Genomic DNA, 13,579 nt, shown 5'->3' with positions numbered 1-13,579 from the left:
TGGTCCTCTAACAATTTTGTCTGCTTACAATGAAGTAAATGCATTGATAAAGCACCTGGTCAGCACAATCAAATCTCCAACATCTCAGTTATACAATCACCGGTCCGAACATACAGAAGCAGTTTATACACAGGATATTATAGAACACTTGTGAACAAGGTTTAGACAGACCAATCAGGGAGCAATTCAGTGCAGCAGCCTTCAGACTTCATCCAAAAGCCTTCAGACTTCATCCAAAGTCATACAGCAGGAATGAGATCAAAACCACAACTCGGTTTGACCCAGAAAGACTCCTGGCCAGCAACTGAACAATGTATCATGTGGTCAAAGACTGACATACGTTAGCTAGAATTATGCTAAATGCCTTGGGCACTCAAAGCGATGGGAGATGACCCCTCGGAGGAGTCACACACCTCAGAGTTTTAGCACATTTGTAAGTCTAAATTATAGTCCAAGTTGATGTGCACCCAAAACCACTTTGCATTGACGCAAAAATGGCATATAAAAGAATCCTAAAGGACAACATGGAAAATAAGACCAGAGACCCAGGTTTATCATTGGTGCAATTGGGTGGTCACAATACTGGCAGAAAATTCAAGAAAACATAAGTGAACTTTATGGGGAAAAAAATATATATATTAAAAAAAGCGACAACTTGGGACAAAGCATCCTGCTGTTAGATGAACAGGGGGAAAAAACCCTCTTCAGGTGTCCAAGAACAAATCTGTCATCTCCTATGCTACATATTGGCCCGGTGATTAATAATGTAACTTCTGTAACTTGGTTATGGACAGTAACGTCCTCATGGCTGTTTTCCAGAATTCCATGATCCTGTAAGGCTTATGCAAAGGCAGCAGATAAGTCTTATTTTCCATAGTCACCATAACATTATTCCACAATATATATCTTTCCCACAATTGAGAATATGCTAATCCCTCTGTGGTGCTTAAAAGTAGGACAATTCTTCTTTAAAAGAAACAGCCTTCCAGGTTTTAGCCATGTATTAGTTCCAAAGCCAAAAGGTTATCCCAGTTGTTCTGTCGGTGAATGTCTCTTTTTCTTCCAAGAATTTTATAGTTGATGTTATTTCCAGGAATCGCACCAGATTCAAGTAACTCAAGAACTTTTATCAACCATTTGTTTAACTGAACCTTCTGCAACAAAGATTATCCATAAAGGGAATGTTTGCTCGATGTTCCAACTGTAGTTCTTACAAAAGCAGTGTTGTTTCCAACATTTCAGGTTCTCAGACATGCCACGGATCTTGGAATAATCCTTTGAGTGATGTCACTTTTTTCTCTTCCAGGTCCATTTGCCCACTACAGAATTTACAATAGTTGCTTTGTTTTTGTGGAAGTTGGTTTAGCTACATTAGCAAAATTATGCTACCAGTGCTTCATGCCAAGCATTTGCTCATTTAGACTCTCTGCAAGCCCATGGAGACCTAGTTTTACTTTCAGTTCACCTGCAAGATTAAGGTAATCCAGGTACCGCTTTTTATTTCTGCATGTCTGAAAACCAGTGCAAGCTGTATTAAATTTAGCCCATTTACCTCATCCACTCAAATGCAGCCCTATTACCTCACCCAGCCAGTCAAAAAAAACATTGGAGTTCAAGCACAAGTAGATTACAAATAGACACAATACCTTGTCAATTAAATCCTTCTATAAACTGACAGTCGATGTATTAATCATCTGTCTGTGGAGTATTCAATGTCAGAAATTGTTCCAGTCTAAGAATGTTTCTCACTGCTTCCAATTTAGAAAAGTAAATCTGTGAAATCTCAAGTCCTTTAAGGGAGTGTTTGCTTCAATAACTTGCAAGTCTCAAATCAGATTTTATGTCAGAAGAAATAACTAACTACTCTCCACATTTAGTACTTTGCGGTGTGTTTCTTACTTGAACAATTTTTTTTTTTTTTTTTTTTTAAAAAGGTTTTTATTTCAATTCATATGCTTTGTTGGACTATAGCATATTACAGGTTACATGCACTACATCTTATCTACGTAATATATTAAAACTTAGGTAGGAAAAAGGAGCTTTCAAGACTGAGATTGATAGATTTTTGTTAGGTAAGGATATTAAAGGATATGGAGCGAAGGTGGGTAACTGGAGTCGAGGTACAGGTCAGCCACGGTATAACTAAATGGCGGAGCTGGCTGAAGGGCCTATTCCTGTTCCTATTCCCAACTCTTACATCTGCACCAACTCCTCAATCTGTACTGCAGAGAACCCTCTGTGCTCCAACCAATGCTACTTCTCGATTTCTCTAACTGCTGTAAGTTTTTCTATAAATATCATCGTTACCTTTTGGTTTTTATATTCTATTCCCCACGATAAAACCTAGAATTCTATTAGATTTTTTTTAAACAGCCTTATCGAACGGAGTTGCTGCTTTTAACGTCCTGTGAACCTGTACTCCCAAATCCCTCTGCCCTTTCACAGCACCAAGCATACTTCCATTCATACTATAATTACTGTCATTTTTTTTTAAAGCAAAATGCATCACCTCACACTTACTGACATTGAATTCCATGTCACTTTTTAGCGCATTTCCTCATCTTGTATATCTCCCGTTGTAGTTTCCTTTGGTCTTCTAAAGAACTAACTATACCTCCTATGTTGGTAACATTTGCATATTCTGACACCACTTCCTCCAAGTTTATGGTATATCAGTGATAGGAAAGATACTGGAATCTATACTAAAAGAAGTGATAAAAGAGCACTGAGAGACAGAAAATATAATAAAAAAGTCAGCATGGATTCCAAAAGGATAAGTCATGCTTAACTAACCTGATAGAATTCTTTGAAGAGATAACGGAAAGAGTAGACAAGGGTAATGCAGTCGATGTTGTATACTTGGATTTTCAAAAGGCCTTCGATAAAGTACCACACAGTAGACTCATGACAAAGGGTATGTGGAGTCAGGGGACAAATAGCTGAATGGCTAAAAAATAGAAAGTAGAGATTAGAGGTAAAGGGTAGTTGTTCAGATTAGAGGAAGGTAGAAAGCAGTGTTCCATAAGGATCAGTGCTGGGACCACTGTTATTCGTAATTTACATTAATGATTTGGACTTGTACTGTGCACAGTTCTGGTCTCCATACTATAAAAAGGACTGAAAGGAAGGTGTTAATTTCTGGAGTTAATTTTCGTTGTGTGAAACAGGTTTGATGAAACCAGACAGTGTGACCAGGACGGTTGCACAGATGGCTAAGTATGTAGAAAGAACAGACAATGGGGCCTTGAATAAGGAACCGATAACAATTGCTGTTTCCAAGCGAGGAGCTGATGATAACTAGCTGCGGCCTTGAGAGAGTGGAACCGCGCGGTGTGCAGAGAAACATGACAAAACCAAGTAAAGTTCAACTTGTTCTGAAAAGCTGCAAAATAAGCTGTTGTAACCTCGAAGAAAGTTGAGTGACGCACACCAAACAGCCAACCATCCAGCATTAATGCCTCGCAATGGTGGGTAATTGGACAGAACCGATCTTCCCAATACTTTTTCTTACACCTCAACTTGCAGAAACAACATAAAAAGACAACAGAAAATGCTGGAAATACTCAGCAGACCAGGCAGCATCCGTGGAGAGAGAAACAGAGTCAATGGTTCAGGTCTGGGACCCTTCATCAGAACTGGAAAAAGCTGGAAATGTAACAGATATTAAGCAGGTGCAGAGACAGGGGGGGAGGGGAGGAAGGAATTGAAAGAACATACTGTGAAAATGTTGCAAATGGGAATGGCAAAATCATACTGCATGAAAAATGGGGGCAGGGATTATTATCTGAAATTGCTGAATCGAAAAGTGAGGTGCTGTTCCTCGAGCTTATGTTGAGCTTCATTGGAACAGTGTAATAGGCCGAGGACAGAGAGATCAGAGTGGGAGTGAAGCGGTGAATTAAAGTGACAGGCGACCGGAAGCTCAGGGTCACCCTTACAGGCAAAGCGGTCGCCCAATCTGCGTTTGGTCTCCCCAATGTAGAGGAGACCGCATTTTGCTATTATATAAAAAGAAGACATCTTGGCAGGTCTGGTGCTGCAGTCGGTGGGTACACCAAGGTGCTCACCTGAAGAAGGATGTACTCGAAAGAGGAGAATCGACACCTATGCTCAAGTGTTCACTGGTCTGAGCAACCAGGTGCTCCTGAAAGCTCCAAGGCAGGTCGTATGTGCGTGATTTGTAATGGTTAAATAAACAAGATTTGTGTGTGAAATCAAGGTGTGCTGGTGTTTCTTTTAAGGTGGATTCAGGTCCACCCTCTATGGGAGGTGCGGAGTTTAAAAATCCTACAGAACATAGTGTTGCGTCCGTGTATAATAAGACACAGACTGCGGAGAATGGTACAACAGGTGTTTACTCAACGTGGCTCACACTGCAACTGAACTGTACAGATTACTACTCAGTGCTACATACAGGTGTGGTCACTGCCGGTACTGCAGTATACATGAGCTGTAAAAGATAGTTCCCCCCTTAAAAAAGGTATATACATTGCAATTCCTCCCCTTTTAGATTAACAGTACCATAACACTCATTTAACAATTAAATATCAAACTAATTACAATTAACACTTTTAACATGCAACATTAGCTGAAAATAGTCTATTTATATATTCAGTCTTTGGGGAGGCTTCCTGATCCTTTCTGGATAGCGCCTTTCCCGAGTGTCTTGCTCTTGGTGCGGAGGCGATTCTGGCCCCCTGTCGTCGGTTGGTTCATCAGCTTCCGATGCTACTGTTTCTGGGGTAGATGCGACCTGTACGTCGGGTTCATCACCAGGTACGTATGGGCGAGGCATGGGGTTGACTTGTTCCTGTGACTCTAGGATCTGGTCAGCATGGCGTCTCACGATGCTCTCCCCAACGTCCACTGTGTACATTAGTGGCCCCTGCCGTGTGCATATCGTTCCTGGCTGCCATTTTTCTGTTCGGTAGTCGCGGGCCAAGACTGGTTGCCCTACATTGAAGCGCCTTGTTGGCTTCTCATGGATGTGCTGGAATTGCTTACTCTCAACATCTCTTCATACGTTTGGTCTGAGCAAATCCAGGCGAGATCTTAACCTTCGGTTAAAGAACATCATGGCTGTGGCCTGGTTGGTGACTGCATGTGTCGCATTCCGGTAGGCGAACAGGAAATTGTCCACCTTGTGCTGCAGCGGAATGTTGTCATTGTACATAGCCTTTATTGCCTTCTTAAAGGTTTGTACGAACCTCTCAGCCAATCAGTTTGTGGCTGGATGATACGGGGCGGATGTGTACTGCCTTACCCCATTCTTTTTCAAGAACCTCCGGAACTCTTCGGACACAAACTGTGGTCCGTTGTCGGAGCAAATCTGTTCTGGCAAGCCATTCCTGGCAAAAATGGTCCGTAGGACTACAAGAGTTTTCTCCGTGGTGGTGGAGGACATTTTGATGACCTCAGGCCATTTCGAGTGCGCATCCACGGCTATTAAAAACATCTAGTCCATGAATGGACCAGCAAAATCAATATGCACCCGTTGCCATGGAGATGAGGGCCACTCCCATGGGTGTAGAGGGGCCTGTGGTGGTGCATTTTGGACTTTCTGGCATCCTGAGCAGCTCTTGGTCAGGTCCTCGATTTGTTTATCGATTACCGGCCACCACACATAAGCCCTGGCTAGGCTTTTCATTTTTACCCCTCCCAGATGACCCTCATGAAGCTCATTGAGCACTCTATCCCTTAACTTGGGTGGAATTACCACTCGGGATCCACACATCAAGGTCCCCCGGCACACTGACAGCTGTTCTCTCCTTGTCGAGAATGCTGGCAACAGTGAGTCGCCATGTGCTGGCCATCCCTTCACCATCAAATCATATACCCGAGACAGTGTCGGGTCATTTCGGGTTTCCTTTTCGATACAAGCATTAGTTACCGGTAGGTATTCAACTATAGTCGAATGGAATATTTCGACAGGATCCACTGCTGGTGCTTCCTCCGCAGTAGGCAGTGGCAGGTGTGATAGTCCATCAGCATTTCCATGCTGTTTCGTACCCTTATATTCAATCTCATAGTGGTGCGCCCCTAGAAAAAGTGACCATCTTTGTAATCGTTGTGCAGTCATCACCGGAACGCCCTTCTTCGGATTAAAAATGGAGACAAGAGGCTGGTGATCAGTCAGCAAGGTGAATTTCTGCCCGTGCAGATAGTGATTGAACTTTTTCACTCCCCACACTAGGCCGAGGGCCTCCCCGTCAATCTGGGCGTAGTTATGCTCGGCTAAGGTTAGTGATCGTGATGCACAGGCTATTGGCCTCTCTGAGCCGTCCGAGAATTTGTGCGACAGCACCGCTCCAATGCCGTAGGGTGACACATCACATGCCAACCGAATTGGTAATGCCGGGTTGTAATGGGCCAATACCTCTTTCGATGTGATTAGTGTTTTGCTCTTCTGGAAAGCTCGTCTACATTAGTCACTCCACTTCCATGGCACCCCAGTTTGCAGTAGGGTGTTCAGTGGGTGTAGTATTGTAGACAAATTTGGCAAGAACTTATGGTAGTAGTTTACCAGCCCGAGGAACGACCTCAGTTGTGACACATTTTCCGGTGCTGGAGCCTTGACTACTGCCTCAATCTTCTCTGGGGACTTATGTAACCCCTCTTTATCGAGAACGTGGCCACAATACGAGATCTGTTTTCTAAAAAACTCGCATTTGGGGCCGTTAGCTCGGAGCCCATATTCCTGCAATCTAGTGAGCACCTGCTCCAGGTTGGCAAGGTGATCACTGTCATTTTCACCCGTGACCAGGATGTCGTCCAAATAACACTGGGTCCCTGGGATCCCTTGCAGGACTTGTTCCATTGCCCTCTGCCAAATAGCCGGTGCTGATGCTACCCCGAATACCAGCCGGTTGTATTGGTAGAGACCTTTATGGGTGTTGATTGTGAGGTATTTTTTTGATGCTTCTTCTACCTCCATTTGCAGATACGCCTGGGCCAGATCAATCTTAGTGAAGCGTTGGGCCAGATCAATCTTAGTGAAGCGTTTCCCTCCAGATAGCGAGGCGAAAATATCTTCAATCCGCAGAAGTGGATATTGTACGGTGTGAAGGACCGGGTTCACTGTTACCTTAAAGTCCCCACAGATGCGAACCTTCCTTAGTTCCCCAGGCGTGCTGCTCAACGACTTTTTCATCACAGGGACGATGGGTGTAGCCCACTCGCTCCAGTCTACCTTGGACAGTACACCTGAACGTTCCAGACTCTCCAGCTCTGCTTCGACGGCTGGGCGGATCGCATAAGGTACCGGTCTGGCCTTACAAAATTTTGGGCTTGCATTTTCTTCAATTTTAATCATCGCTGTCATGCCTTTTAGTGTTCCGAGTCCTTGCTGGAACACTTCTTTCGCGTCAGTTAGGATCTTTGACAGTCGCCCAGGTGTGACGTCGTCATCCTTTTTGTCAGCCACAGTCAGTGCCTGTATGGAATGCCAATCCAGTTGTATTTTCCGGATCCATTCACGTCCCAGTAATGGTGGTCCTCCATCTTGCAATATATACAGGTCTAGTTTTGGTGTTTCCTTACCGTTATATATAACGGTCACCCTTATTTTTCCTTTGGGGTAGACTTTTTGCCCCGTGTACGTCTTCAAAATAATGTGTGTCTCTCAAGGGTATGTGTGAGAATAGCCGCTCGTAGTCCTGTCGGTTTATGACTGTTAGGGCTGATCCTGTGTCCAATTCCATCTTTACCTGGACTCCTGCTATCTTGAGAGTGACCCAAATGGTTCGGTGATCCTCCGTTGTGATCACATTATGTAGTTTCAGACAACTCAGTTCCCTGCTTTCGGAGTCGTTATCACTCTTTTGTTCGTCTGAACTATTCTCCGTCATCTTATGTACCTTCTTGTACTTTCCTTTGGTAGGTTTCTTATTGCTGGTTTTCTTTCCCGACCTGCAGACTCGTGCTATGTGTCCTACTTTTCCACACTGTCTGCACACTGTCTTTGAACCAGCAATCATTCTGGTCGTGTGTTGTTCTGCCGCAGCGATAGCACTTCTCTGTTCCATATGACATTTCGTTTGTGCCATATTCTTGCGGTCTCTGTTGTATCTCTGCAGCGCCCTGTGCTGCTGCTTCATATGATACCGCAATGCTGAAAGCCTTTTCCAGCGTAAGGTCCTTTCCAGATAAAAGCCGTTTCTGGGTTCCTTCACTTTGGAGCCCACACACAAACTTGTCCCTTAAGGTATCTGCCAGTCCCGCTCCAAACTGGCAGTGTTTCGATAGTTTACGCAGTTCTGTTAAATAATCAGCATTGCTTTCATCCTTATGCTGGTTCCGTTTGTGAAACTTGAATCTTTCTGCTATCAGCAGCGGTGTGGGGTTTAAATGTTCCTTTAGTATCGTTACTATGTCTTCAAAACTCTTTTCCATTGGCTTCGTTGGGGTTACTAGATTTTGTAATAAACTATACGTCTTTGCACCCATTAAATTTAACAATACCGACGCTTTCTTGTCATCTGACACCTGATTTGCCTTGCAGTACACCTCTATTCATTCGACATATGTAGTCCAATCTTCGACTTCATTGTCAAATGCGGTGATACTGCCACTCTTCGGCATTTTGGGTGTGGTTTAAAATGGCGTCTCCCAATGGCTTAAAATGGCATCTCCCGCGCTTTCCTTCCTCCCCCGCTGCTGCCAACGCCGCTCCCAGCAGTTCTCGTGGCAATGGCGGCGCCCTGTAGGTTTCACGTGCTTCTCCTGCGCTGCTGCCAATGCCGCTCTTGGCAGTCCTCGTGGCAATGGTGGCGCCTCGCGGGTTTCTGCGCGTCTCTCTCTCCGACGCTGCTCGGCCCCTGAACACCGGCTGCGCCCTGTGCGCTCTGCCCTCTCTCTCTCTCCCCCGTCGACGCTGCTCGGCCCTTTGCTGTGCCGCTCGGTCGGGCTCTAGCCTGCCGCTGTCCGGGAAGGGTCTGCGCACTACCTGTTGCCAGCCCGTTTCGCTGGACCACCTCGACTGGAAAGCCAAGCCTGGCTCTCGACAGCCTACCCCGCAATTCTCGAGTCTCTGCTGGATGACTGGGCGGTTGCCCGTGGTCGACGCCCGAGTCTCTGGCCTTGACCTCCAATCCACTGATCTCCAGGAACGAATCCCCGGGAGGTGATGCAGAGTTGCAGGTAGGTTCGAACCTGCCTCGTCGCCAATGTTGTGTCTGTGTATAATAAGACACAGACTGCGGAGAACGGTACAACAGGTGTTTACTCAACGTGGCTCACACTGCAACTGAACTGTACAGATTACTACTCAGTACCGGTGTGGTCACTGCCGGTACTGCAGTATACATGAGCTGTAAAACATAGTGATTGCAGCTAACAGGTTGGGGCTTTTCTTCTTTAGAAAAGAAGACGTAGAGTCGACTTGATAGAGGTCTTTAAAATTATGAATGTGTTGGACAGGGTAGATGTGTAGAGAATGTTTCCACTTGTGGAACAATCCAAAACTAGGGGCCATAAATACAAGATAGTTACTAATAAATCCAATAGGGAAATAAGGAGAGATTGCTTTACTCAGAGAGTGGTTAGAATGTGGAACTCGCTACCACAGGAAGAATAGCTGAGATGCTTTCAAAAGGAAACTAGATGAGTACATGAAAAAAAGGGAATAGAAAGATGGAATGAACAGCCAAGTCCAGTTCCTTATGGTGAGTGCTTGCAGTACTAGCCAGTCATACAGGCAAAAGAAATGTCAGGTGCCCAATGTGAATTGTAGAGTGTACTGCAGCACCAAGGAATCATCCAGGTTAAACATGAAAATTTATAAGACAATCTATTGGCATGCTAAATACTATCTGCTCTTTACATTAGCTACCATATTGATTATGATTCCCAGCATTGGCTACCATATTAATTATGATTCCAAGCAATGGTTAGCATTATTCTGCCTCTCCTCTGCTGGGGAACTACATCATTAATGTGAATCCTCTCTCTGGACCCAATTCCAGGGTTCTTGTTGGCCTTTTAAATTATTAAACAGATTACTTTCTGAAGCACTTTGTACCCCAGGATAGTCGCATTACATGGTGCCCAATTAAAAATCGCTGTGTATTACACCAGAAAATGAATAAGCCCAGGAATACAGAAAGAATTGGAGAGCTATGAGAATGAAGTGTGATAGCATTATGGCACTTTTACATTGTAAAGATCACCGGACGAGGGCGGGGGGCGAGGTCAGAGACCCGTGATATTAAAGCACCACCCTCCCAATTTATCTGTCCCTCTCTTGCCATTCCTAATCACGCGGCTGGACAGGAATTGCAATCGGGTCTATGGAGGACCTTTATATTACAGAATGCTATCAACTGTAGGAGTGTCTTGTGTCTGCACTCCTTCAATATAAAACCACCCACAGACTCATGCAAGATAGGGCGTAAAATAAAAGGTTAGGCAATGGAAGATACAAACAGATAGACACGAACAATCCTACAAGGCTGTACCACATATACAAGCGAGCAGGCTAAAAGCGCACAACTGCCTTTCCTTATTACTTACTTTCTTATGCACAAAGACCAATGAGTTAATCAAACCTCACAGAACTGATTACATAGAAAAGGAAAGATTTATTTTATTTTATTACGCATAGGCATAGCACACTGCAATTCCAACACGTGTACTAGGTGTAGGATGCAAGTTTGTCGCTGAGTCCCTGCACAACCAGGCCCATATCTTAATTGTGCCATCATGATGGGGTACAGAGCAGAAGTAAGGTGTGTTCAGACAAGAGGGGAAGTACGGGGAACAGGAAAACCAATCTCTTCTGCTTCCCTCTACATTTGCTACCATACAACATCTCACAAATGTCACTAGTAGAGACCTAAACACAGGCCTTCTGGCCATCCCCTCAGGAAGGAGCATGAGCCCTGAATAGAATCATAGAAAGTTACAGCACGGAAGGAGGCCATTTGGCCCATCGTGTCTGCCGGCCAAAAAAGAGCTATCCAGCCTAATCCCACTTCCCAGCTATTGGTCCGTAGCCCTGCAGGTTACAGCATCCCAAGTGCACATCCAGGTATTTTTTAAATGTGGTTAGGGTATCTGCCTCTACCACCCTTTCAGGCAGTGAGTTCCAGATTCCAACCACCCTCTAGGTGAAGAAATTTCCCCTCAAATCCCCTCTAAACCTTCCACCAATTACTTTAAATCTGTGCCCCCTGGTTTTTGACCCCTCTGCGAAGGGAAATAGGTCCTTTCTATCCACTTTATCTAGGCCCCTCATAATTTTATACACCTCAATAAGGTCTCCCCTCAGCCTCCTCTGTTCCAAACAAACCCAGCCTATCCAGTCTTTCCCCATAGCTAAGATTCTCTACTCCCGGCAACATCCTTGTAAATCTCCTCTGTACCCTCTCTAGTGCAATCACATCTTTCCTGTAATGTGGTGACCAGAACTGCACGCAGTACTCTAGCTGAGGCCTAACTAGTGTTTTATGCAGTTGAAGCATAAGCCCCCTGGCTCTTGTATTCTATGCCACGGCTAAGCATTCCATATGCCATCTTAACCACCTTATCTACTTGGCCTGCTACCTTCAGGGATCTGCAGACATGCACGCCAAGGTCCCTTTGTTCCTCCACACTACTCGGTGTCCTACCATTTAATGTGTATTCCTTTCCTTGTTAGCCCTCCCCAAATGCATTACCTCACACTTCTCCGGATTGAATTCCATTTGCCACTCTTCTGCCCACCTAACCAATTTATTGATATCTTCCTGCAGTCTACAGCTTCCTTCTTCAATATCAACCACACAGCCAAGTACTTTTTAAATGTGATGCAGGTTTCTGCCTCTACCACCCTTTCAGGCAGTGAGTTCCAGACCCCCACCACCCTTTGGGTGAAAAAAAATTCTCAACTCCCCCTAATCCTTCTACCAATTGCTTTAAATCTATGCCCCCTGGTTATTGATCTCTCTGCTAAGGGAAATATGTCCTTCCTAGCCAGTCTATCTGGGCCCCTCATAATTTTATACACCTCAATTAAGTTTCCCCTCAGACTCCTCTGCTCCAAAGAAAACAACTCCAGCCTATCTTCATAGCTAAAATTCTCTGAAATAACCTTTTAAATAATAATATATTCTCTCTTTTAGAAGGCTCAGGTCTACACAAACTGGGCCAATTTGAAAACTAAACAATCCTCCAAAAAGTCACCTTTAAAAATAGAAAAAAAATTTTTTTAAGTATTCCTATGAAAGCCCCATGGAAAATAAAACATCGCTACAAATAACATGGGATATCAAGTGTTTCTTTATTCAAATTTTTTTTTATTCAAATTTTTTTTTTTTTTTTTTTTAAAAGGTGTACTTAACACAACACGTATACTGGGCTGACACATTTACACATCCTTCCTGTGTCAAAGTTTCAAATGAAAGTCGAGTTAAAGCCAGGACCATAAAAAGATCAACTTTGACACACAGAAGGGCAACGCAGCACAGTCACAAGCAAAATTAAAAACTTACCAACTCCAGAGAGAGAGAGGTGGTGAGATAAAACACAGAATGTTATATAACTGCTCGAAGGGGGTGGGGATATAATAAAGGAAATGCTAACAGGAAAGATCAGAACACTTGATTAAATTAAAGGAAGAGCAGAAAGCGCGAGTTCAGATTCCAGAAACACTTTTGCAATTAGCTCACGCTCGGCTAATTTAAAAACAGCATATCCTCTGGGGAATATAATTATTTATGTCTGAGGTAAATCCCAGCCCTGACGGTTGGAGATTGGAACTCCGCCACTTTTCAAAAATTCAAAAACAACAGGCTTACTCTCCGGGAAGAAAATCCGAGGCCTACACCACTGGCGGTCAAACCTGAACCAAAAAAACACCCTATCGTTAATATAATATATATTTATGTTCTATATTTTAAAAAGCGCTAGTTAATTTGAAGCGCGGACACTTAGCCGCTCGCAATTATTGTCCAAGAAAGGTCGTCGCGTTTTGTTTCTTAAACCCAACAGGCTGTTGTTTGGAAATTCTTCTGTAATCTACACCGCTCCATAAAAAAATTGGGTGGGTAAAAAGGTAAATAAAGGCCATATACTTCACCTAAAATGTTCGTTGTGCAAATTCAAGTGCTTTCGCTTCAAACATCCAGAGTGCAGTTTGAACAGGAACTTCCTGTGGCTCAGGAGAAACAGCTGCAGTTGGTACAACAACCAGCGCAAGTCTGAGCTGATAACAGCATTTCAATCTTAAACCACATTTGCAGTTCATCCTCCCAGGTGGTGTGTGCATTGGAAGTGTTTCCTGAATTATGACATTCATAAAGTGACATGGACTACATGCGCCCTTGTCTTATATCAGGACCTGATCAGTGTCTGGAACATGGTTGCCTTCAAAAGGAGTGTCTCCTCCACTGCTTCGAAAGCCAGACTTCCGCGCGATGGTATTTGGCGACACGTGGCTGGCGGAGAGGATGGCCCTGGCTGTGAAGGTAACCAGAGTCAGGGATGTACTCAATGGCGGCAGAGTGGTTGGGTGCCACCGGTGGCATTGGTATGCCCAGATGCCCTGGTGCTACATCCAGCCTGCAACTAAAGCCATCCAGGTGCTGAAAGTCGCACCGGCCCT

The 13,579-nt window shown here is 44.3% G+C and overlaps 1 protein-coding gene across 3 annotated transcripts in view; it reads right to left on the bottom strand.

Moving 5' to 3' along the window:
- traf1 (TNF receptor-associated factor 1) overlaps positions 1 to 13,353 on the bottom strand; it is a 51,404-nt gene extending 38,051 nt beyond the window's left edge. Inside the window, exons 1-2 of one of the 3 annotated variants that reach the window (XM_085965564.1) lie at positions 13,055 to 13,353; positions 2,794 to 2,947 (exon numbers count right to left, since the gene is read on the bottom strand). The gene's annotated coding sequence lies outside the window, so the exon portion shown is untranslated. Of the gene's footprint in view, positions 1 to 2,793; positions 6,328 to 13,054 lie in introns of those variants that run through there. The other 2 variants (XM_085965563.1, XM_085965565.1) reach the window with 2 other exon arrangements.
- Positions 13,354 to 13,579: the final 226 nt, after the last annotated feature.

Source organism: Somniosus microcephalus, chromosome 23 (genome assembly GCF_052327205.1).
Source record: "Somniosus microcephalus isolate GS21.2 chromosome 23, FLI_Smic_1.0, whole genome shotgun sequence".
NCBI classification, from domain to species: domain Eukaryota; kingdom Metazoa; phylum Chordata; class Chondrichthyes; order Squaliformes; family Somniosidae; genus Somniosus; species Somniosus microcephalus.
The sequence above is the reverse complement of the archived record's forward strand: the minus strand, read 5'-3'. Positions and strand labels throughout refer to the sequence as shown.